The sequence below is a fragment of the Felis catus genome, chromosome C1 (genome assembly GCF_018350175.1).
Source record: "Felis catus isolate Fca126 chromosome C1, F.catus_Fca126_mat1.0, whole genome shotgun sequence".
NCBI lineage: Eukaryota > Metazoa > Chordata > Mammalia > Carnivora > Felidae > Felis > Felis catus.
In genome coordinates this window covers 211,423,554-211,445,799 of record NC_058375.1, presented here as the reverse complement: position 1 = coordinate 211,445,799, position 22,246 = coordinate 211,423,554, and positions in this window count along the sequence as shown.

The following is a 22,246-nucleotide window of genomic DNA, read 5'->3' as shown; positions in this document are numbered from 1 at the left end:
TTCTGTTGCTGAGAACAAAGAGGGCGGGTATTAGGGGAGGGCATTTTTATTTTTCCAACAGTAAGAAGCATATGAGTGTAACTGAGTTTTCCCCAAATTTATACTTCAGGAAACATTTTTTCTTTGCCTTTTTCCACTTTTTTCCGCCCTCTTCCCCTCCATCCTTTTCAACTTTGATATTTAATTATTTACACAACACCACTCCAGACATCCTCTGATTTTAAAGGAAAGAGAATACATGCTCTGGATCTGAGATCATGTTTTAGTTCATGATGCGCTGATGTAGAATTTGACCACATTGTCAAACACTTCAGATCATCCTAGATTGTTCTTATTTACTATTATTTTTCAGTCAGATGGGACATGATGACAATTTAATTCTCCATAGTTTACTATTTCTTAGGCATTCCAAAAAGGTGTGATATAGCTTCTCATCTCCTAGACTGAACTGGGGTGAAGGAGAAGGTTCCCTTAATTGCCCAATTCTTATTTATCTTCGAGAAACTTTCCTTTTAGACGCCAAGATTTGGCTTTTAGAGTAATTTTATGGGATGCAATTGTTCAGCTTGAGAACTCTTGCTTCTTTTGAGGAGGTACCAGCTGATAATAGTTACCAGAAGAGAACCGAGTATGGTGCACAAGTTCAAGCTTAGAAAGAAAAACAACTGAATGGGTAAGAGCAAATTGCTAAGAGGAAGAAAAATCTAAACCATCTTATTTTGGACATTTACAAATAAACTGCGATATATTTTTTTAGTGAATCTAAGACATAGTCTTGTACACTTGAGCGAGGCTGACATTTGCAAAGAGATTTGGGGAGAATGTTTCTTTTGGAATGACTTAGTAGGATTATTTTGGGTTTTGCTTAGGTACCCAGAATTGGTTGTTCAAAAATAACCTGAATAGTTTTTGCTTAGGAAATCCATGGCTTCCATTTAAAAACGTTTTTTAAGTTCCTACTGAGTTTTCAGTAGCTTAGGGGCTACTCTAAGAAGCTACTAAGGTGATCTGAAAATGGAATTACTGAAGTATGACACATTTTTAAGCCCTTCATAACATTACCGATAATCATCAATATTTTCATGTCCATAAAGTCACTTAACAACTATTAATAAACAATGTCTCATCCTTTTATCAAAAAATACATACTGGACCAAGGTTGGCCCATTTTAAAATATTATGAAATTTGTAAAATCATGACGCTACATGAGACCTGCTGATTTCAATCCCGTCATCACGGGGTGGTGGTTGCCATTCCAGAACGTTCTTTGTCCTCTGGGGACAAAGCTTCAGAGAACCATTTAAGGAAACACCCACTTGCAAGAAAGAGCCAAGAACTGATTCCATTCCAGGGTCCCTTTTTAATGTAAATTTGGGATCAACCAAGACCAAAATTCATCACAGATACTGAATCCTATTCTACTCAGGCAACAAAATCTGATGATAAATGTTGTTATGTTCATAATTGGATCGTCTTCATGCTGATGCTATTATGGGCAGAAGAAGATTTTAATTGGAGGGCTGAGGATGGAACTAGACCTTTAATTCAGTCTTTTGCCCAATTATTTTCTTGCCTTTCTCCATTTTAATGGCAACAGCTTTTCCTAGAATCTAGGACTGCACTTTTAGAAATTAGTACAGTGAAACCTCATTAATTTAGATAAAACTAATTAGGAGTTGGTGGTTTGGGTCTTGAAATGCTCAAGTTTTATGCTTATTTTTAATAAGCAAAATAAATAGGATGAAGAACGCCGTTATTGGAAGCATTCGGCCGCCTGGGAAAAACTGCTTCCACACATCACAGCAACAATTTACCAGACATAGTGTAATTTCAGCATAAGTAGAAACTGGTACCACTGAAATTGAGGTTTCGATGCGCCACTTTCAAGCCATCATTCTTTATTTATTAAAGTGGGTTTCTCCACTGAGCAACAACTGGTTAATGCAATTCTAGGATTCAGAGCCCTTGGAAGTAATAAAATCCCTTTTCTGCTCATCATTTATATACATCTTTACTTTCAGTTAGTATAACTCTTTGGTCTTCTTAACCGTAACTCTCTCAAAAAACTAAACTCTTCCTGTTTCTCGCAGAAACGTTGCTATTAAAATAATGGAAATAGAAATTATTTTCTGATGGTCTTGGCGTTCATCATTTTTCTCTTCGCTATTCGTTTGTCTCCCCCCTTGCGTTATTAAGACACTAAATTATTGTGGATCGCCGTCAAAAGCTCGGTAATGCAAGATCCTGGAGTCAGTCAGTTATGATCAATTATGTCTCATGGTCTGGTTTGTATTTAAAGTTTAACGTTTTGCTTTTCAGATCCCTGAGTGTGGTTATGATTTGCAGGGTCCCACTACCAAGCAATCTGATAGCTCCATCCATATGTTGGCTCCATATGAATGGAGTATGAGGTTCGGAGGGTCTCTGCGCACAGACTGGAGACTGTGCCCTGCCCAAGGGGACGTGACAGAGAGACCAAGTGGGCCCTACTGGACCCCGCCCTGCTATTCTTGCAGAGCGTGTACTTTGGCCTGGGGGCGGTGGGGAGTGGGGATCGGTCCAGAGAAAGAGGCATCTTTTTGCAATCCATCATCCTCCCAGAAGGTAGATAATTTTTCTACCAGGGTAGATAGACACTTGTTTCACAAATAAATACCATCTTAACGTGGCAGTTCTGAGGGACACCCGTATCTTTGTTCTCCGTGGATTTTTTGCAGACACACGAAATACCAAACTCTGGACTCTCTTCACTATACCCCGTGTTTCACAAACCAAAAGAGGGTATGCGGGGAGCACCAGTGATGCTCTAGGAACCATCGATAGCTCTTGAGATCGCATTGTACAGAAGGGCCATCTTATTTATGATTGCCTAACTTTTGGGCTCAGAATTGCAACAGTTGTGAGCTTTGAATCTTCACTCAGTGCTATTGTACGTGTATTTTAAAGAATCAAAATCATTGTTCCTTTAGAGTCATTTCTTCTCTATTACTCTTGAAGGAAAGGAGTGAGGCATCCACCCTACACATTAACCTCAGAAAATGGAAGAGAAAATTCATTCTGGGCGACTCTAGGGATGCCAGAAAGCCTCAGAACCCGAAGATAAAACTTGGCACCTCTCTTGTTCCCTGGGACGGACTTCTGAGGCGGAGGTCTTATTAATTTTTCTATTTCCATCCAGCCCCTGACCCAGGCCTTTGCCGTGACCACAGGTGTGTGGCAGGAGTGAGCAGATGTCGGAGAAGAGTGGCTCCTGGAGAGGAGGGAAAGGAGTCCTGCCTCTGCCAGGGTTTGGTTTCAGTGAGACCAGTTCTGTGCCCTCTGGTCACTTTTGGCCATGTGACATTTGTCCTTCGTCTGCAAAGTGCCTCCTGGGGGCACTCAAAAGCCATCAAGGAAAGAGAGTAGCTTTTTTTTCAAAAAAATTTTTTTATGTTCATTTATTTTTGAGAGAGAGACAGAGACAGAGTGTGAATGGGGGAGGGCAGAGAGAGAGGGAGACACAGAATCTGAAGCAGACTCCAGGCTCTGAGCGGTCAGCACAGAGCCCGACGCGGGGCTTGAACCCACGAACCGTGAGATCATGACCTGAGCCGAGGTCGGCCGCTTAACCGACTGAGCCACCCAGGCGCCCCGAGAACAGCTCCTAATTGGAACACAAAACCTCCAGCTCCACTGTTCTTCATGCCCACAACTCCTATTGTTCTAAAGTTCAGATCTGATTGTGCCAGACTTTTACTTACAAACTTTCCATGGCCTCCTCATTGTCTGTAAGAGAAACGGGTCGGTGTCTTCCCTCCCTCCCTGCCCTCCTTCCTTGACTTTGTTTTATATTTTGGCGTGAGAGACCAGCTCCTTCTCAAGCTTTCACCTGCTGTTCCAGGCTCCGGTCTGAACCCTTCTCCACGTTGCCCTGGGCAAAGAACGTAACATCTCAGGCCTCAGTTTCCTCACCTGTAAAGTGAGAGTAACAGGTGTATGACTCCTAGAGCTGCAATGAAAAGTAAGTGAGTGAATATGCACGAGGCACTTAGCCTGGATCCGGCATCTGGCGAGTGTTCAGTCAATGCCAGTATTTGGGAGCGGGGGGAGGGTTGTTTCTGCTTCTCACTCCTCCACAGGGACCTGTTGGAGAGCCTACGGCGTTCTTTGCAATTCCCCTCAAGGGCCAGACTTTGGCATGTCTGCTCCTAGGTCACATTTTCTCCTCTCTGTTGCTGGGGCTCCTTCTTCCAGGCTCCTGCAGACTTGTGAAAACCACAGTGGCCTTGACACCCTTTTCTTCTATGTCTTCCTCACCGCTGACCTAAGGGCTCCCAGAGCAATGCTGTCCCCTAGATCTATACTGCCGGCCACATGTGTCATTTAAGAATTTCTAGCGGCCAAATTAAAAAAATGTGAAAGAAGGAGGAGAAATTAATTTTAATAATACACTTTAAGCCAAATATCTAAACTATTATCATTTCAACACATAGCTACTATGCACTAATGAGACATTTCGCATGCTTGCATCGTCTTCGATGTCTGTTATATATTTTACAGGCTACAGCCCACGGAGTGCTCAATAGCTACGTCTAACTAGTGCTGTTGTAGGTGACTGCCCAGTGCCAGAGCGTGGGCACCGTGGCCCCATCCTCTGTGCACCCACAGAGTCCACCTCGGTGACAGAGACATCGGAGGGGCTCGGACACATTGTTTAATGAATAAAATAGTGAACCTGATTACAACTTCATCAGGTGTGTAGGTGTGTTAGTTTTCTAGGGTTGCTGTCACATACTGGCTGGATTAAACAACTGTAACCTCACAGTTTTGGAAGCTAGAAGGCCAAGTTCAAGGTGTTGGCTGGGCTGGTTCCTTCTGAGGCTATGGACAGAGATCTGGTCCATGCCTTCTGGTGGTTTTCTGAGCCTCCTTGGCTTTCCTTGGCTTCCGTACCACCACTTTCCTGTCTGTCTTTATGTTCACATGATCCTGTGTGTGTGTGTGTGTGTGTGTGTACCCGTCTGTCTGTCTGTCTCTAAGTTTTCCCCTTTTATAAGGATACCAGTTATAATGGATTCGGATTTCATTTTAACTAATCATACCTGCAATGACTCTATTTCCAAATAAGGTCACATTCTCAGATACTAGGGATTGAGGTTTCAACCTATGAATTTGGGTGGAGGACACAATTTAACCCATAACAACAAGGCACGTAGGAATACTGAGTGGCACTTCAGAGCTCATGGCTTGGAGGTGCAGAGCACAGCGTCACTGCTAATGGTTCAAGCCCCAAATTCAGCACTTTTTCTGCTCTTGTCCCTGTGGGGAGCCCTTCTTGTCTGGACTTGAGTTTGGTTTCTCTTGGCCAGCCAGGATTGTGGTTGGATTATCAAGGACAAAGCAGACGGTTCTTGGAAGTATATTTTCATTTCAATGCTTTGAATTTCTTTGTGAAATAAAGTTAACATGGTTCTTAAATACATATGCCTTTCAAGGAGAGGGAAACCTCTGAACTCAGCCCTTTCCCGTCTTCCATTATTATGTCGGTGTCTGGTAATCACTGGCTTGGGTTGTCTGCTGAGGGAAATGAGGTTGTGAGGGAAAACAGCTTGAGAACTAAAAAAAATGAGGAAGTTGGAAGCAGGCAGGATGGCTCTTCCTGTATGTGACAACATTAGGCAAGCCTTAGGCCAAGTTTTCCCGGCTGGGCCAACCTTGGTCTAAGCCAATGCCCGCGATTCCCCCATGGAGCCCCTTATGCTTTTCATTGGGAATTGGTGTTTTCCAGGCATCTCAAGATGATCCAACTGAAGTCCCCACATCAAAAAAGAAAGAAGGCTCTGACGGCCAGAATTTGGGATTTGCCTGGAACACAGGGACTGTGGTGTTTTTCTGCATCTACAGTTCCAGGTCCTGTGGTTGTGTCTCGCTTTGTGTTGTGTGTGCATCATGGCACACAGAAGAAGCAGATCCCTCCACCTCATAGTGGAAGCACATCTTTCCCCCAGAATTTAAAAAGCAGCTTCAGTGTTGCTTTGTTAAGATAAGCCCACACCAGAATTTGGCCAGCAACCAAAGAACTCTCTAGCTGGGATAATTTATTACCCAAACTTGTTGTCCACACTGATTATTCAGTTCTTTCTTTTAAAGGTCAGACTTTGTTACATTATGATTAGAGTTGCCTTTTTAACAAGTTATTTCGTTTATGCTTAACACTGCCTATTGGCTACTCCACGGACTCCACCAAAGACATGAGCTAAGGATGGTAAAGAGAGAAGAAAGCGTCGAAAGGACCAAAATAATAGGAACTAATTCTTTTGAGCATATATGAGGTACAAGACACTTTTAAATACATAATCTCATTTAATCTCCACAGAACCCTGTGTGGTCAGAATTATTATCCCCTCATTACAGATGAAGAGTTGATTTTGGAAAAGCTTAAGGAAGTTGGCTGACGCTTTGCTTAAAAAGCAAAGCTAGGACTTAACCTCAGGACCCTCTAATCCCAAAGCCTGTGATTTACCTACATGCTCCAGGGATGTTCCCAAGTCACTCTGCCCTTGTAACAGCCCAACCACCTGGCTTTTGGGTCTCCCAGGTTGGGCCCCCAGATTGTCCAACAGATCCGAGTACCTCATTCTTAGGTCCAGCTCGGTCTTGAGAACCTAGTGCGTCTGTCTGTGCAGCTGTGGATACGCCAACCTTTAGTGACTTTTCATGGCCTTGCTTTCAACGCTTGAGCTAGCTGCCAGTGAGCTCTGGGGACGGTTTGTCCCCAGAGGGGCTGGTTTTCACAAAACTAAAATGCTTAACTTCCCCTGGATGATTTAGGCGGTTCTTTTGGATCCCTTCTCTGGCATCCAATGGAAAATAAATTTCAGTCCTCCTTTCCTTCCATGCACATCAGGAATCCAAACCTTGAGCTCACATCATGTGAGATTTAAATGAGATAAAAATGGAAATGAACGTTTATTAAGTGCTTACCATGTATCAGGATTTAAGATTTTTAGTGTCATTTTCTAATTGTGTGCTTCATGAAATGCATACACAGAGGGAACTCTTAATCTGCCGAGAATGAGGAGGAGGAAAGTGAAGTTCAGAGAGGTATTTGCTAAATGTCACCACCCTGGGGAGGCAGTCTGACTCCTAAGTCTGCATGTCTTATCCAGCCTTTCAGGTGATTAAAAGGCCTTGGCCCAGGGCATGCTTTCTTCAGATAAGTGACAGAGATGTTCCCTGCAGCCTGGCACTCTCTCAAACCACCCTTATGAGGCCAGAACCTCACTTTTTGATAAAATAAATCATACCTTGGGGCCCTCGTCAAAGCTTTTGTTTTGCAGGGTCAGAAGATTGAGAAAAAAGATTTACCAATGTCTTGGGCATCTTTTACCTATTTTAATACCACATTAAAATTTTTTCAGATGAAAATATTGAGACTTAGACGAAATGATTTCTCCCACTTTACACAAGTGATGCTGAGTCTTGAGATGCTCCTCTTTTTCTTAGCATAAAGAGTACCTTCTAGAACATGGCAGAGATGATGTCTAAATTATTAAGGTTCTAAGTGTCTCCTATACACCATTCTTTTTATTCTTCCTTAAAATGTTTCATTTCTTATCCATGAAGTTCGACAGTGGAAATATAGAATCCATTGTGAACCAAGGACTCAAGCATCTAGGGCGACGACCCAAATAAGTAGAATATACAGAAAGAAAAAAAAATTACTGAAATTGTCCTGAGCATAGTTGGATCGTAACAATTGGGTCTTTGTTTCTCAACTCTTTTATGATTATAAATGTGTTATTTCATGCACTTCATTTAATCAAACATACCATTTATTCCAATGAACCTTGAATGGTCTAACACTAATTTTTATAACTTTACTAAAAACGGAGGCCATTGTATCGTAATTATTGTTCAGTGTTTAAAACCCTATAATTTTCAAGAACTATTATGTCTATCTGCCATCAGCATTTTTGTACAAATAAGCCTGAGCATACATTCCTGTTCTTTAGTGTTATCTCCTCTTCATTATTTTATCTTTGATTTCCTAATTTCAAAAGAGGATGTTGTTATTCACAAGCAGATTGTTATTTCCAGGAGAGATATCACAGCGCTAGCTTTATTTAGTGGCGTTCCTCCTATAACTTCATTTCATAATGTAAGAAAACATGTTTATAATAGAGAAGAAAGGAAGTAGTCATCTCAATATATCATCATGTCAAGAGCAACTTTCTCATGCTGATGTGATTAAAGTGATTGTTCCTTCCAAGATTTTCCTCGTGTTTGCTAATGAACATGTAATGTCTTCCATATATATATTTATATATATATGATTCACTTAAGAATTACTTCTGTTGCTCTTTAGTTCTTTAATTTTTGGAAAGAGAAATATAAACACAATATTGGTTTCCCTGGTGAAAATTCTTCCCAGAAGACACAATATGGTATGAGATACTCATGAACAGCAGGTAATGCACAAAGTCATTTCTACTGGAAAATATGCCATCTGGACCAAAAAAAAAAAAACAATTTGTGGAAATGCATGTCAGTATGATTGTGTTATTCTGGGTTAATGGTGATGGTGACTGCATCCTCAAAGTCGTTTTTTAGAAGGAAATGCAAGAACATTTGGAAAAGAACATTATGGATGGCCTTTAGGTAAATTTTCTGGTAACTCTTTCATTCATTTCAAAGAAAGAGAGACTGAACCAAGACCAGGAAGCTATTTCCATGTGCTGTAAAACATGCAGAAAGAGGGGTAGAAGGAAGCATGAGTGTCAACATAACTGAGAAAATGATTTCTTAAATAAGCCCACGATGAGCTAAACTCAGAGTCCTGTTGTGTTCTATGCCTCAACGTGCTGGACACTTTCTAGCTCCTCATATACACATACCAGTGGCCTTTGCATATTCTGTTCCCTCTGCCTAGGGCAATGCCAACTTCCAGACCTTGGTCCTCTAGTCCTAAACCCATCCCCTGTGATTCAGGCAATACTTCTTTACCTTTAAAGGAATGACTAGAAGTCTGGCACTGCACTCTACTCCATAGCACCATGAGTATTTTCTTCCTAGCACTTCTCCTAGTTGTAATTGTGCTTTCCTTGTTGGGACTCTGTGAATAATGGCTGTCTATTCTCCACTAGATCATAAGTTCCCTAAGTACCCACCACAATGCCTGCCACTTAAATGGGACCCATGGTTTCTGAATGAATTAATGACTTGGCTTTAGAGTAGTGAGGACCGTGGCCTTGGGCCACTTTCCTGAGGTCCACTGTTTATTTCACTACACAGCAGTGGCTTGGCTGGGGGGCAGCATGCTTTGCTGGCCGCTTTCGAGCATGGTCGGTTGACTGTGGATCAGAGGTTGCATCTGTTTGAAGCTATCTGGGTTCTGTGGGGATCAAAGTCTGGCAGATTAGAAGAACTGATTCCGTAATCAACAGAGTCAGAATGACTTCAAAGAGATTTCTTCATGGGAAGAATTGGGCCGGAGTACAGAGAAGGGTCAGAGCCTGGATGTAGGAAACGTTAAATCTTCTGTTCTGACTTTTGAAGCTCTGTTTCCACCACATTGCAAATGTTTCCAGTTTAGTTATAGGCAGGAGCCCAAAGAGAACTGTAATGACTAGAATCACAAGTTGTGAGAACCATAAAAGGCCTTGGAAGATGATTTGACACTTTCTGATTCCCAGATGGGGACCTAGACAAGCCCAGGGACTTGCCCATGACTCCCAGGCAAGTGACAGGGTTAGGTCTGGGATCCAGCTTTCTTTCCATTAGGCTAGACTCCTGTTTCTTATGATGGCAAGTCTGTTACTTATACGCCTGGGGCCCCCTACTCATGTGCCCTGCCACCTAGAATAAAGGTGACCTGGGCAAGTCACTTAAGCCTTGGGGATCTCGGGCTGTGATCACACATGTAAAATAATGGGCCACGCTCGAGAATGTCTAATGTACCTTGAATTGCAGATCGTTTGTTGTTCTACACCAACCCTCTGCTCTTCCCAAACTGTGTGACTCCTTGGGCCTCATTTCTAAATGTAAGCCATGTTACTGCACAGCATGATCTGGAAGTTCAACGTTAATACTGAGTAGCATTTGTATAGCACTTACAATATGCTAGATACAGTCCTGTGTTACATGTTACCTATAGTAACTAATTTAATTTTCACTGTGTTTTTATGGGAAACACTATCATTTATTTACTTCTGTTTACAGATGGAGAACTCATAAAAGTTACATGTCAGATCCAAGGTATCACCGACCCTACGTGGCAGGGCTACAATTTGAACCCAGAGTTCCTGGCTGACTTGAGGTAGAGACAACTGTCTGTACAAAGTGAAATTCATTTTTCAAATTTGTTTATGTATCACTCCTTTTCCAGAAAGTTTTGAAGTGTTTCACAGATATACACCCTCTACCACATACAAAATACGTGAATAACAGAAAAGAAAATTGATGGATGAGTCAATACCAAAAATCTTTTGAACATTTTACTAAATGTGGGCTTAAGATTTGGATCAAGTGTGTTATTGGTAAATTAAAAAAAAAAAAAAAGGATCACTTGGAAACCTCCACCCATCTGAGATAAGATTTAGGGAAACTATTTTTAAGACCTCCATTAAGTGGTGGGAGTTTCTCATGTATTTTGGAGACTAACCCCTTTTTGGATAGGGAGTGTGCAAATTTTTTTCCCATCCTGTAAGTTGCCTTTTCACACTGTCGATTGTTTCCTTTGCCTCATGGAAGTGTGTTGGCTTGATGCACGCCTACTTGTTTATTTTTGTTTTTGTTGCCTGTGCTTTGAGTTTCGTATCCACGAAATCATTGCCAAGACCAATATTATGAAGCTTTTCCTCTGTTTTCTTCTAGGAGTTTTACATTTTCAGTTCTTACATTTAAGTCTTTAATCTGCTCTGAGTTGATTTTTCTGTAGGGTGTAAGAGATGGGTTTAATTTCATCCGTTTGTTTATGGATATAGAGTTTAACCACCACTGTTTATTGAAGAGACTACCCTTTCTTCGTTGTGTATTCTTGGCACATTTGTTAGTGACTACTTCCTCTCCTGATCTGCTCCCCGGCCTTCCCTGTAGTGAAGTATTACAGCCTTCGGGCTCCTTTGCCCTCTAGCACCATCTGGTTTCAGCTAACAGGCAACACTGGCTGGAGATGGGAGGGTGGGAGAAGGGGAGGCCAGTGTATTAATACCCCTGGCTTTTTCCCGGAAGGGTCATCCTGAGCCAAAACAGTAAGAAAAAAATTCCCCATGCTCTTTGTTTTTAGTACTATTGTTTTTCATACATGAAACTTCCTTGTATTCGATTTCATTTTGGGGTAAGACCGAGGTAGGGATCTATTTTAATTTTTTTCTGTATGACTACTAGTTGACCTGCAACTCTAAAAAATCCGGGTCTTTCCTACCGATTTAAAATGCTGTCTGATACACAGATTGACTCGTTTGATTTCTTTGGTTTGGCATATTTTTTGTGGTGAGGTTATTTGCATTGAGATTTTTGTTCTATTGGTTGCCTTATTAATTGCAATATTATCTTGTACATCTAACCCTCTATTCTGTTACACATAATTTATTTATTCCTTAGTTTTAATAATGATGAAATTTGCCGATATTTTGTTTTTTCTCCTCTCCCTCCCCTCTCCTTCACCACTCAATTTTAGTTGAATATATTATTTTTCTGTGTTTGCTTTCATATCTTTAAATATATACTTTTATTTCTATTCCTTGATTTATTGGTTTGAAATACTCTTTTTTGGCCACAGCTGTAAAATAATTGGAAGGCAGTGTATTCATATAACCTTCACCTCCTTCTCTCCAACTTCTTTTTTTGGCTTTCGTCTAATTATTTCAATTCTGTATTGTTGAGGCTTATTATCTGTAAAGATTGTTCTAGACCCATAATTTGTCTTTGGCAAAGTACTCTTGTTCAGTCTATTTAAAGCTCACCTTGAATCCCTTTCCTATCATTTCCTCATTTCCCCCTTCCAATATATTACTTGCCTGTTTTTTTTTTTTAATCAAGAAAAATAATTTAAAGAACTAATGAGAATTTTACTCTTTGAGTTCTTATATGTCCAGAACTTGTGTTAGCTTTACTCCTGAATGGCAGTATGTCTTGGTATAAAACTTGAATGCTTTCTTGCCTTGAGTATTTTGTAGAGGGTACTCAACTGGCTTCATGTACTAATTATCTTCTAGGCATGATGTGGAATGACAAGATGCTACGTGGTCAACCAGTTTTCCTCTCTTACGGTGACTTGACATGTTCTTGGATGCCTGAATGTTTCTTTATTGCAAAGATAAATAATTTGTCCTTACTGCCCTTAGATTCAGTGTCGACTTTGTATTTCAATGTTCACTGGGGCATAGCATATGCCTTCAATCTGTAGAGATGTATTTTCATTTATTTTGGGAAATTTTTCTTTAAATGTATCTTAAAATTGTTTTTCTCTTTCATCACAATGGTTTTCTTCTTTGGAGACATCAGTTAAACTTTTAAAACTTTGTATCCATTTTAATTTTGTTTGCTTGCTTTTTTTCTCAGTTCTGTGTTCTCCATGGTTTTTGTATTCTTCTTAATGTTACTCTAGAAAGGACTTCTTTCTAGGATTAGTCTTGTTATTTTGCATTTTTTCTTGAGTTTGCTTCATCTTTTTTTGGTCTTCCTACATTTCCCCTAAACTTTGAAATCTCAGCTTTGAGATCTTGTTTCATAGAGGCAATAGCTTAAGTTTTTCTTTTTTAAGTTTATGACAACGTGTTTAGTTACAGTTTTGATCTGCTGCTTGGCAACGTGATTCTGGTGAATCTATGTTCATCTGCCATTTTTCTGTTCCTTTTCGTTTTAGTCAACTCAAACTGCCATAACAAGATATGATAGACTGGAGGGCTTATCCAGCAGAAATCTATTTTCTCATTGGTCTAGAGGCTGGAAATCTGAGATCAGTGTACTGTCATGGTGAGGTTCTGGTGAGACCTCCCTTACAGGCTTACAGATAACCATTTTCTCATATTGGAGAGAATGAGAGAGAGAGAGAGAGAGAGAGAGAGAGAGTGCATGCATGCACCCACTGGTGTCTCTTCTTACAAGGTACTAATCCTACCATGAAGGCTCCACCATCATGACCTCATCTACACCTAATTCCCTCCCAAAGGTCCCGTCTTCAAATACCATCACATCGGGGATAAGTGCCTCAAAATGTGGATTTAGGGTGGGGGCACACATTCAGTCCATATCCCTTTTTTTTCTCCTGCACTATCTCCATAAGTATACTGTGCCAGTTCATTTTTAACTTTATAAGGAGTGTAAGGTGTCTTCGTGTTTCTCAAAGTGTTTGCAAAATTGTGGCTGTCTCTGAAAACTTTTCTGGGAAGTTTGCCAGGTCAAACCTTTCTTGATCACAATGCTCAAACCTTATTTGCTTTTTCATTGTTTTGACATTTTTGCCAACTGGGCAAAAGCAAGGGTGGCTGAAACAGCTCGTGCCTTAGCATGAATCAAGGCAGTAACACCAGAATGTACTCTTGGTCATTGTAGTCTTTACAGCCATGAAATAACAGTTTAAAAAAAACTCTTAGTTTTGGTTTTCAGCAAGATTTTTTTTTAAGTTTTCCCTTTTAAAATTAATTAATTTATTTATTTTTGAGAGAGAGAAGAAAGAGAGAGAAAGAAAGAGAGTGGGGGAGGGGCAGAGAGAGAGGGAGACACAGAACCTGAAGCAGGCTCCAGGCTCCAAGCCATCAGCACAGAGCCCAACGTGGGGCTAGAACTCACAAACCGTGAGCTCACCACCCGACCAGAAGTTGGATGCTTAACTGAGCCACCCAGGCACCCCCATGGAATGCTGTCTTTACATGAAAGAAGAAATGACAGGAAACCTAAGCTTATTCAGAATTGAGCGTTTGGCAGATATTTTCTCAAAAATGAATCGAGCGAGCCTGTCACATCAAGGACGATAAGTGGCAATATTTGTTGCCAATGAAAAAAAATCAAACTTTTGAGCAAAAATTAGAATTTTGGAAAAAACTCATTTGCCATTCTGAGCTTGAGATCCTTCCAACCCTTATGACTTTTCTGATGAGTTGAGTAGTGATGTTAACAATATGATTTCTCAATATTGCACAATAAAATGTGTCAACATTTGAAAGATCTGCATTACTCAGTGAGCCAAATGACTAATGCGTGATGTTGCAAAATTATGCAAGGGTAGAAGATTCATTCAAAGTGCAAGTTAGATCAATGGATTTTAATGTAATAAAATGAGAAAAGTTCATTGTTATGGTCTCATATTCCACACAACTGTCCTTTTAGAAACTATAATGTTTCCAAGTGTTTTAGTATTAAAGAAGAATATCCACAATTATTTGAAAAGGCTTATAGTAAAACACAGCTCCTTTTCCAACTGTGTATTGTGTAAGACTAGATTTTCTTTATATATATCAACTAAAACAGCATATCTCAACAGATAAAATGGGAAAGCAGATGTTAGAATCTAGTTTTTTTCTTATTGAGCCAGACATTGGAAGATCTTAAAAATATAAAACAGTGACACTCTTCTCACTAATTAATTATTTTTAATAATTAATATTTTAATATTTTAGTATTTAATTTTAATTATTTTTTGATTTGGAAAATATGATTGTATTTCATTGAAAGTTCAATGGGTTTATTATTAATTTTTATTTCTTATGTTTTATTTTTTTTTCAGAGAGAGAGAGAGAGAGAGAGACAGAGAGAATCTCAAGCAGGCTCTATGCTGAGCATGGGGCTCAATCTCACAATTTTGGGATCATAACCTGAGCCAAAATCAAAAGTCAGACACTCAAACGACTCAACCGTCCAGGCGCCCCCCTCAGAATTGCCAATTTTTTCTAGTTTCACCAACGATGGATTTTGAATTTCACCTTGACATTCGTTCTCTCATTGTTTTCTTGCCACGTTTTGGACATTTTCAAGAGGAAAATTTGAGACAAATAAACTTTTCCTCCACACATGAGACTAGGCATCTGTCTGAAGATTAGCAAGCTCTATGTCAACACAACTCATGGAATAGTTTTGAGTTCTGAATACATGTTTGAGCTGTTGAAAGGACAGAAACCATTGAAGAGTAATATAAAGATTTTCTCTTTTTACTAAATGATGTCTGTGTCACGATACAGTCCTCTCACCAAACTAAGGGTAATGTATGAACTGAGATTATTTCAGCTCACGTCTTTGTGCTGTGGGTCTAGCCGCATGTATGGAAACAACAAAGCAAAGAAAATAGTTCCTTCCAAAAACCTCATTTTTGAAAACTTCCCTTGGCCCTCACTGTAAGGTTACCAAGTGTGAGTTCCACATTGTATGTATCCTTTTCTTTCCCAGAAATCACATCATTCATCTGACCTCAGCCACGTCTCTCTCAGCAAGATATGTAGAAAGGATGGAAGAGAAATTATTTGGAAACATTTAAAAGGTGAAAAAAGAGGATGATTTTAAGAAGGGTGTTTAACTGGAATGGCTTTGCTTGATTAAACACCTCTCCTTTTATGGTATATCAGACTTAGCAAACATGGTTTTAATTTTGAATACTACCTGTTATTAAGTTATTAAATGATTTTCCACCAAATAACAACAAAAAAAAAGAACATGTAATGGATTCCAGATTCAGTGTAGCTTCAAGAAACAGGAGATACCTCAGAGCCCTGGTGGATAATGAAATCCTAGAAAAACTTCAAAGCAAACCCACAAGAAAAAATGCTCAAATTCACATCTTGAGCTCTCCTGGCTATTTTTCTAACCATGAAAGAGGTCAGGCTTACTCAACCACAGAAACAGGTGAAAAATGAATAGTTAACATAGCAGAACACTTTTCACTGCTGTGCTTGGTTTTTTTTTTTTTTTTTTTCCTCCCTGTCAACCTATCTAGAGCTAGAACATGGATAATGTCTATTTTTCAATGCAGAATGGGTGGCAAGCTGAGCTTCAATCATATTGTTTATTATTTTCTTTTTTTTTATGTTTATTTTTTTGGGAGAGCACAAGCAGGAGAGGGGCACAGAGAGGGGGACAGAGGATTTGAAGAGAGCACTGCACTGATGGGCTGACAGCAATGAGCCCAAAGGGGAGCTTGAACTCACTAACCACAAGATCATGACCTGAGCAGAAGTCGGACACTCAACTGATGGAGCCACACAGGTGCCTCAATCACTGTTCTCTACATGTGGTAGTGACACAGAGTGTCTGGGGGGGTGGATATGGGTCCTGCAAGTGTGAGTTGGGTGCCAGGCAAGGCTGGTAGGCATCTATGGATAGCTTTGCTCATGTTTCTCACTCCTAATCATTGGTGGGAACTCAGGAGAGGTTGTCAACTAGGATGAATCCGGATTTGATTTTTTTTAAGTTTGTTTATTTGTTTTTGAGAGATAGAGAACAAAAAGGGAAGGTGCAGAGAGAGGAAGAGATGAAATCCCAGGCGGGTTCTACACTGTCAGCACAGAGCCCGACACAGGGCTTGAACTCACAAACCCTGAGATCATGACCTGAGCTGAGATCAAGAGTTGGAGGCTTAACCAACTGAGCCACCCAGCTGCCCCTGGGTTTGATTTTTCTCAAATTTATTTATTTTGAGAGAGAGAGAGAGAGAGAGAGAATCCCAAGCAGGCTTCCACACTGTCAGCACAGAGCCTGACATGGGGCTCGAACCCATAAACCTTGAGATCATGACCTGAGCCAAAATCAAGAGTCAGATAGATGCTCAACTGACAGAGCCATCCAGGTGCCTTCAATTTGATGTTGTAATTGAAACATATGTCAATTAGGCACAAATATTAGACTGATGGCCAATGCTATTGCTATGGGTCATAAAATAAATGATAGTGTCAACACTTAGGAGAACTGAAAAAGGAGACTTTTCTGCCAGATAAAACCAGTTTGAGAGAGTTAGATGTTGGCATGAACCTTCTGGATCATTTCTCTGTAATGGTTTACCCAGAACTAGAACATTCTCTGTTCCTGCTTTGAAGTACTTGCCACATTTCTTCTCTGAGGGGATACTGGAGATTTCTGAATTTCCAAAGAATGGAATTAGGGAATTCAACCCTCACCTTTGGATCCAATATCTGCTAATCACATTTTTTGAGACTCGGCCACTAATATTTTAGAATCTTATGCTGCCATGAAGGTGACTATGGAAAGCAAAACCGAAGAAACCTCCAAAGGCAGGAGTGAAAGAAGAGAGTGGTAGTAAGTGATATTAGGTGGAGGAGGAAGCTGAGTCATGGGAACCTCAATGGAAAGTAGAGAGTCGACACCATATTCCCTTAATGCCCCTGGCCAGGAAAAACTATGATGGTTCCATAAACTTACATAACTGTGAGCCTTGGGGCCCCATATATTTGGGTTCAAATCCCAATTTCACTACTCATTTATCAGATGTTGGGTATGTTAAATCTCTTTGTACCACCTTCACATTTTTTTTTCAAATATAAAACTATTCTAACATAAAACATTTATTTTAAAATGTGGTACCCCTTGTTCAAAAATCAGGACAAGGTTGGAAGGATGGTTGGAAAAGAAGCTGTCTGAGGGAGGCAGGAACACAAAGAGATAGTAGAAAATGGGCTGAGCCTGAGCCCAAATTCCATTCCCTTGGTGCATTCTCTATTCTCTCAATGGACTCTATTTACAAAAATTCAAAGATAAAGTTATCAGTTATTTACCATGGCGCCTCCAGAGTATAAATCCCAAGCAAAGATCATCTCCCTTTGAGCGTGGGTCCTGTGAGACTGTACCGGTCACATGCCCATGATGCTGGCCCTGCTCCAGGTACGTCCTTGGCCTCCCCAGCCCTTTCATTAGCTCCCCAAAGAAAACATAGGACAAATAATTGTCTGTAACTTAGAGCAGGAATTCTTAATCTTTTTTGTTCCACAGACTCCTTTGGGAGCCTGGTGAATCCTATCGACCTGTTCTCAGAATGATTCTTAGTACATTTAGTTCATTTTGTGCAATATCTTTAAAATATGCCCCTCTGTAACCCATGATCCCGGTTTTTGCTACAGATTCTTGTACAATGTAACCATCCAACTAACAGGTATTCTGTTCTTCTAGCTCTTTTGAACCAAATAGTTCAGCCACATTGTTAACATATTGGTAATGCAAACCTTTACAATGCATTCCAGTATATCCTATGTATAACCACGTGCAGATCAATATTTGGATAGAGTTTAGTCAAAGACCATTCCAGAGTATAATGTTCTTATTTGAGCTAATCAACAAGAGACCTTACACTGCAAGTCCTTTCAAATGAACATGACTCTGAAACTTTGGAATTTGAATTGTCTCGGAGAATGCAAGAGAGAACTGAATTCATAATTGGCTGGGTTCCCTCGGTTTGGCTGAAACTATATGACTTAAAAATGAAGAGAAAAGAGGAGAGACTATAGAAGAGAATAAAAATAAAATGGGGTAGAATACCATACTTCATCTTCTGAAATTTCTATCACAATATTTTAAGGATAAAAATAAATTTGAAGGAACTGCTACATTTCAAAAAGAAGTTAGCAAAATACATATGTATGTATTTTGCCACCCAAATTAATGTAATTCTATCCATGGATAGCTGAGAGTTTAGAACCCTCCATCGGTGAGTGTGCAAGAAATAGTCCAATGATGGTCAGGCATGGACAGTCCCACCCCAGCCCCCTCTTGCTCCGTGTGTGTAATGGAACACTTGACCTATACATCTGGTTATAGTAGAATGGGCTGTTAGGTCATTAACAGCTGGGCCTGTAATTACAGCTGGTGATCAAAGTTATCAAAATTGCCTTCTGAAAAGGTAATAACAAAGAACTGGGGTAAAATTCTGTGAGTGAAGTGAGTGAGCATCAAGGACACTCTTGAGGTATCTGGTAAAGTGTGATTGTTTGACTGCTAAGGCACAAGCCCAGCTCATTTATGTGTGGATTCCTGAGCCCATTTTGCTGGCCTTCAGTGGGGACTGGAAAATGCATCTAGGATAGAAGATAAAAACTCATTTTCAAATCTTTTCATTCCTTGGAGGAACACCATCATTTCTCATCATATCGATTCTTTCATCTGCGGATCATGAAGTGTGGCTTCAAATGTTTTCCAGATGTCTAATGGAATGTGTGTTGGAGGAAAATAACTTTATTTTGTTTGGTGCACAGATTCAGCCCTGTTACTTATATTCCAGAAGAAAACAAACAAATGGGATTACAGCATCTTTTCTACTGTATGACACTTTATATAAAAACGAAAACTAGAAGATATATGGTAATAGGCTGGGTGCAAGTGAAAAGAGTATCAGGACAAAAGAACTTCTTTTATTTATAATTCTCTCTTTGGTTACTGTTAGTCCTAAGCATGAACCACTGACACCCTTTTTGAAGTTCTTTAGCTAATTAGCTCTTTGATTCAATAACAGAATTATCCTTTTGTCCCCATCCCAGTCCCACCCAAACATGTTAGTATTACTTAGTGACTTGTCACTTAGCTATGGTCCCTAATATACCTTGTTTCTTACAATATTAAAGATCTATATCCTACTTACCTCTAAAAAGGCTCAAGGAAAGCTAGTACCTTTATTACTGTCTAGTACCTTTATTCCTGTAACAAGGACATAGTAATTTCTCCCCCTGCCCATGACATAGAATCCTGTCTGTCTCCATAAATACAAATTATCTCACTTCCTGCTTATGCAGCTGATGAGGGGGTGATGAAATCCAGAGGAAAATCATTTCCCAGTTCTTCAAACTGACAGCACTAATTCCCTGCCTCTTTGAGACTTGGCAGTCAAAGTGTAAGGTGATGCCTTAAAGAGAGAAATCCCAACCTTACATAAAGATGACTTTCCATACTGCCATGACATGACATGATGTTCCCTCAACTGTAAAACACTTTGAGTCATCTGGCTCCTTATTTACTCAGTAATTCCATTATTTCATGTGATGGGTTGTCTGAAAGATAATTTACAGAGTTGTTGGAAACACCTTGACTTGAAATCCTGAAGCCACCCTACTTTTTATGCCTCAGGTGATAAAGAAAATGAAAATAATATGTGTGAAAATGGTTCCGGCCATTTTCTCCCTGATTTCCCCTCAAATGTTCTAACCCGAGTGTTGTGAACTCGTTTTGGGCTCATCGGGGCCATAGTTCAGTGGTTATATTACAAGGAATCTTTCAAAGTGGAGTTCCCACTTTAAAGTCCGGGAGCACTAGGGGGGCGAGGCAAGTAGGGAGAACGTGAGGAGAAATGTTCTAGCCCCAAACCTGGCTTTCACTAATCGTGGTGGGGGTGTTACTAGTGGTTATCACCAACTGGGTTATCTGGTGGTACCACAAGAGCTACAGCAGAGATAACTCAAATAATGCTTACATAAATCTCTCTCTCTAGTCCCTACAGCGTCTCTGAGGATGATTTCACAAGACAATAAATTTAAAAATCAGGAATAAATACTACTGCTCTTCCTCCGGAAAATCTTAAGTACTTGAAAGAAGTGGTCGTTAGTTAAACGATTCCTCTTATTATTGGTGACTGTTCAGGAAAAAGAAATTCTAAGAGGTGGATTCCAATGAATATGATGCGAAGATCCACAGCTATTTTCACTGTCGTGACACTAACGACCACGACGATGATATCGAAACAACGGCAATACTGCTGACAGTTGCTACCACTGAGCACCCATTTCACATCAGGTTTTGAGCTGGATGCAATATTATTTCCTTTTTATCTCGTCATGTAAACAATGGAGGAACTGTTCTAACAATTTGAGTGAGTTGCAAGTAAAACACAGCCAGTTAACGGCCACTTTTACCACATGGATCTGGTCCACTAGGCTCTTTCCTCTGTCCTCCTTCCTATATGACACCCTTGTTTGTAGGTTGTCAGGGTGCCAGTAGAGAAAACATTTGAACTAATGTTCAGTCTCCTTCGAGATTCTATTAATAACAGTGATAGTAACAATGGGGTATGCCACAGACATGCATATGTGTATACACACACACCCAATGCCAATCTCAAGAAATTCCCAGGAGTAGTAAGGGCTTAGAGAAAATGGAGAATCATTTCTCTCTCTAGAAAATCTTTGGCGACCTAGCCCCTCAAAATTAATTAAAGCAAATAAAAATAAAGAAAAAACCCCAGCATACTCCATTTAAAGACAAGGGGAAAAAAAAAACAACTATGAGAATCTCAATAAGAGAAGCACATAGAAAGCTTAATAATAGGTTTTCAGATACTTGGGAAAGACCAGCTATTTCCCATTTCCTCTGCAGGCAGAGAAAAAGGAACGTGGCTTAAAATATAGCATGAAGGAAATTTAAAAACTAGTAATTAGCTATGGGCTTAAGACCTAGGGTGGGATATTGATGATACTCATGAAGTTACCAATTCTCTTAGATAAAAAAAACCAAAAAGGGAGACCTCATTATTTTCTGGAAATGATTCCTTAATACTTGAGAAATAGTGCACCCCAGTATTTAAGAGTAAGGATTCTATGTAGTTCACCAGCCAGCCTGGTTTATCTCTTGCATTTACCACATTGGCGAGCTGTGTGAATTTCAGAAAGTTAGCTAACCTTCTTAAACCTCATTGTTTTCACATTTCTATAGAGGGGAATTTCGATCCATAATGAAAATGTAGATCATGCTAATAAAAGTGTGGATCATGTTTTTAGCATAGTGTTGGCGAGCACCTAGTTAATATATCTTAGTTATTGTTACATTTGTGTTTAGACATGGTTGGGCTTGACAGCAGGACTATGGGATCCATAGCATTTCCATTTCCCTTCAGGCAAAAGGACATGTGGCGGACATTTGTCTTATTTTTATTTTTATTTATTTATTTTTGGCTACCCAGGATTTAAATTCCTTTTATATTTGGCAGAATCACAGATTGTTCCAAGCCACAGAGAGGCAGATTATCCTTCTCCCAACTTCTTGGTGTTAGAGTGGACGTGTGTGACATTGGCTGGCTGATGAAACGCCCCAGGCTGGGTTTTGAATATGGAGTAGTGGTGAATGAGAATAGCCGTGACTAGAGATTACTTCTTGTGGCTGCGATAGGAATGAAGCTATAGGGAATTCTCAGTGTGTGTCTGAGGGGTGTGGAATATGATGGGACAGTAGCTAGTCTCCAGTGGTAATGACACCTACAGTAGAATCCTAAATAAACTATTTCTGTGGTAGAGTCTTGGCCATTTCTATCTTCCTTTGGCTCTTGGCTCATTAGTCATTTGAATGAAT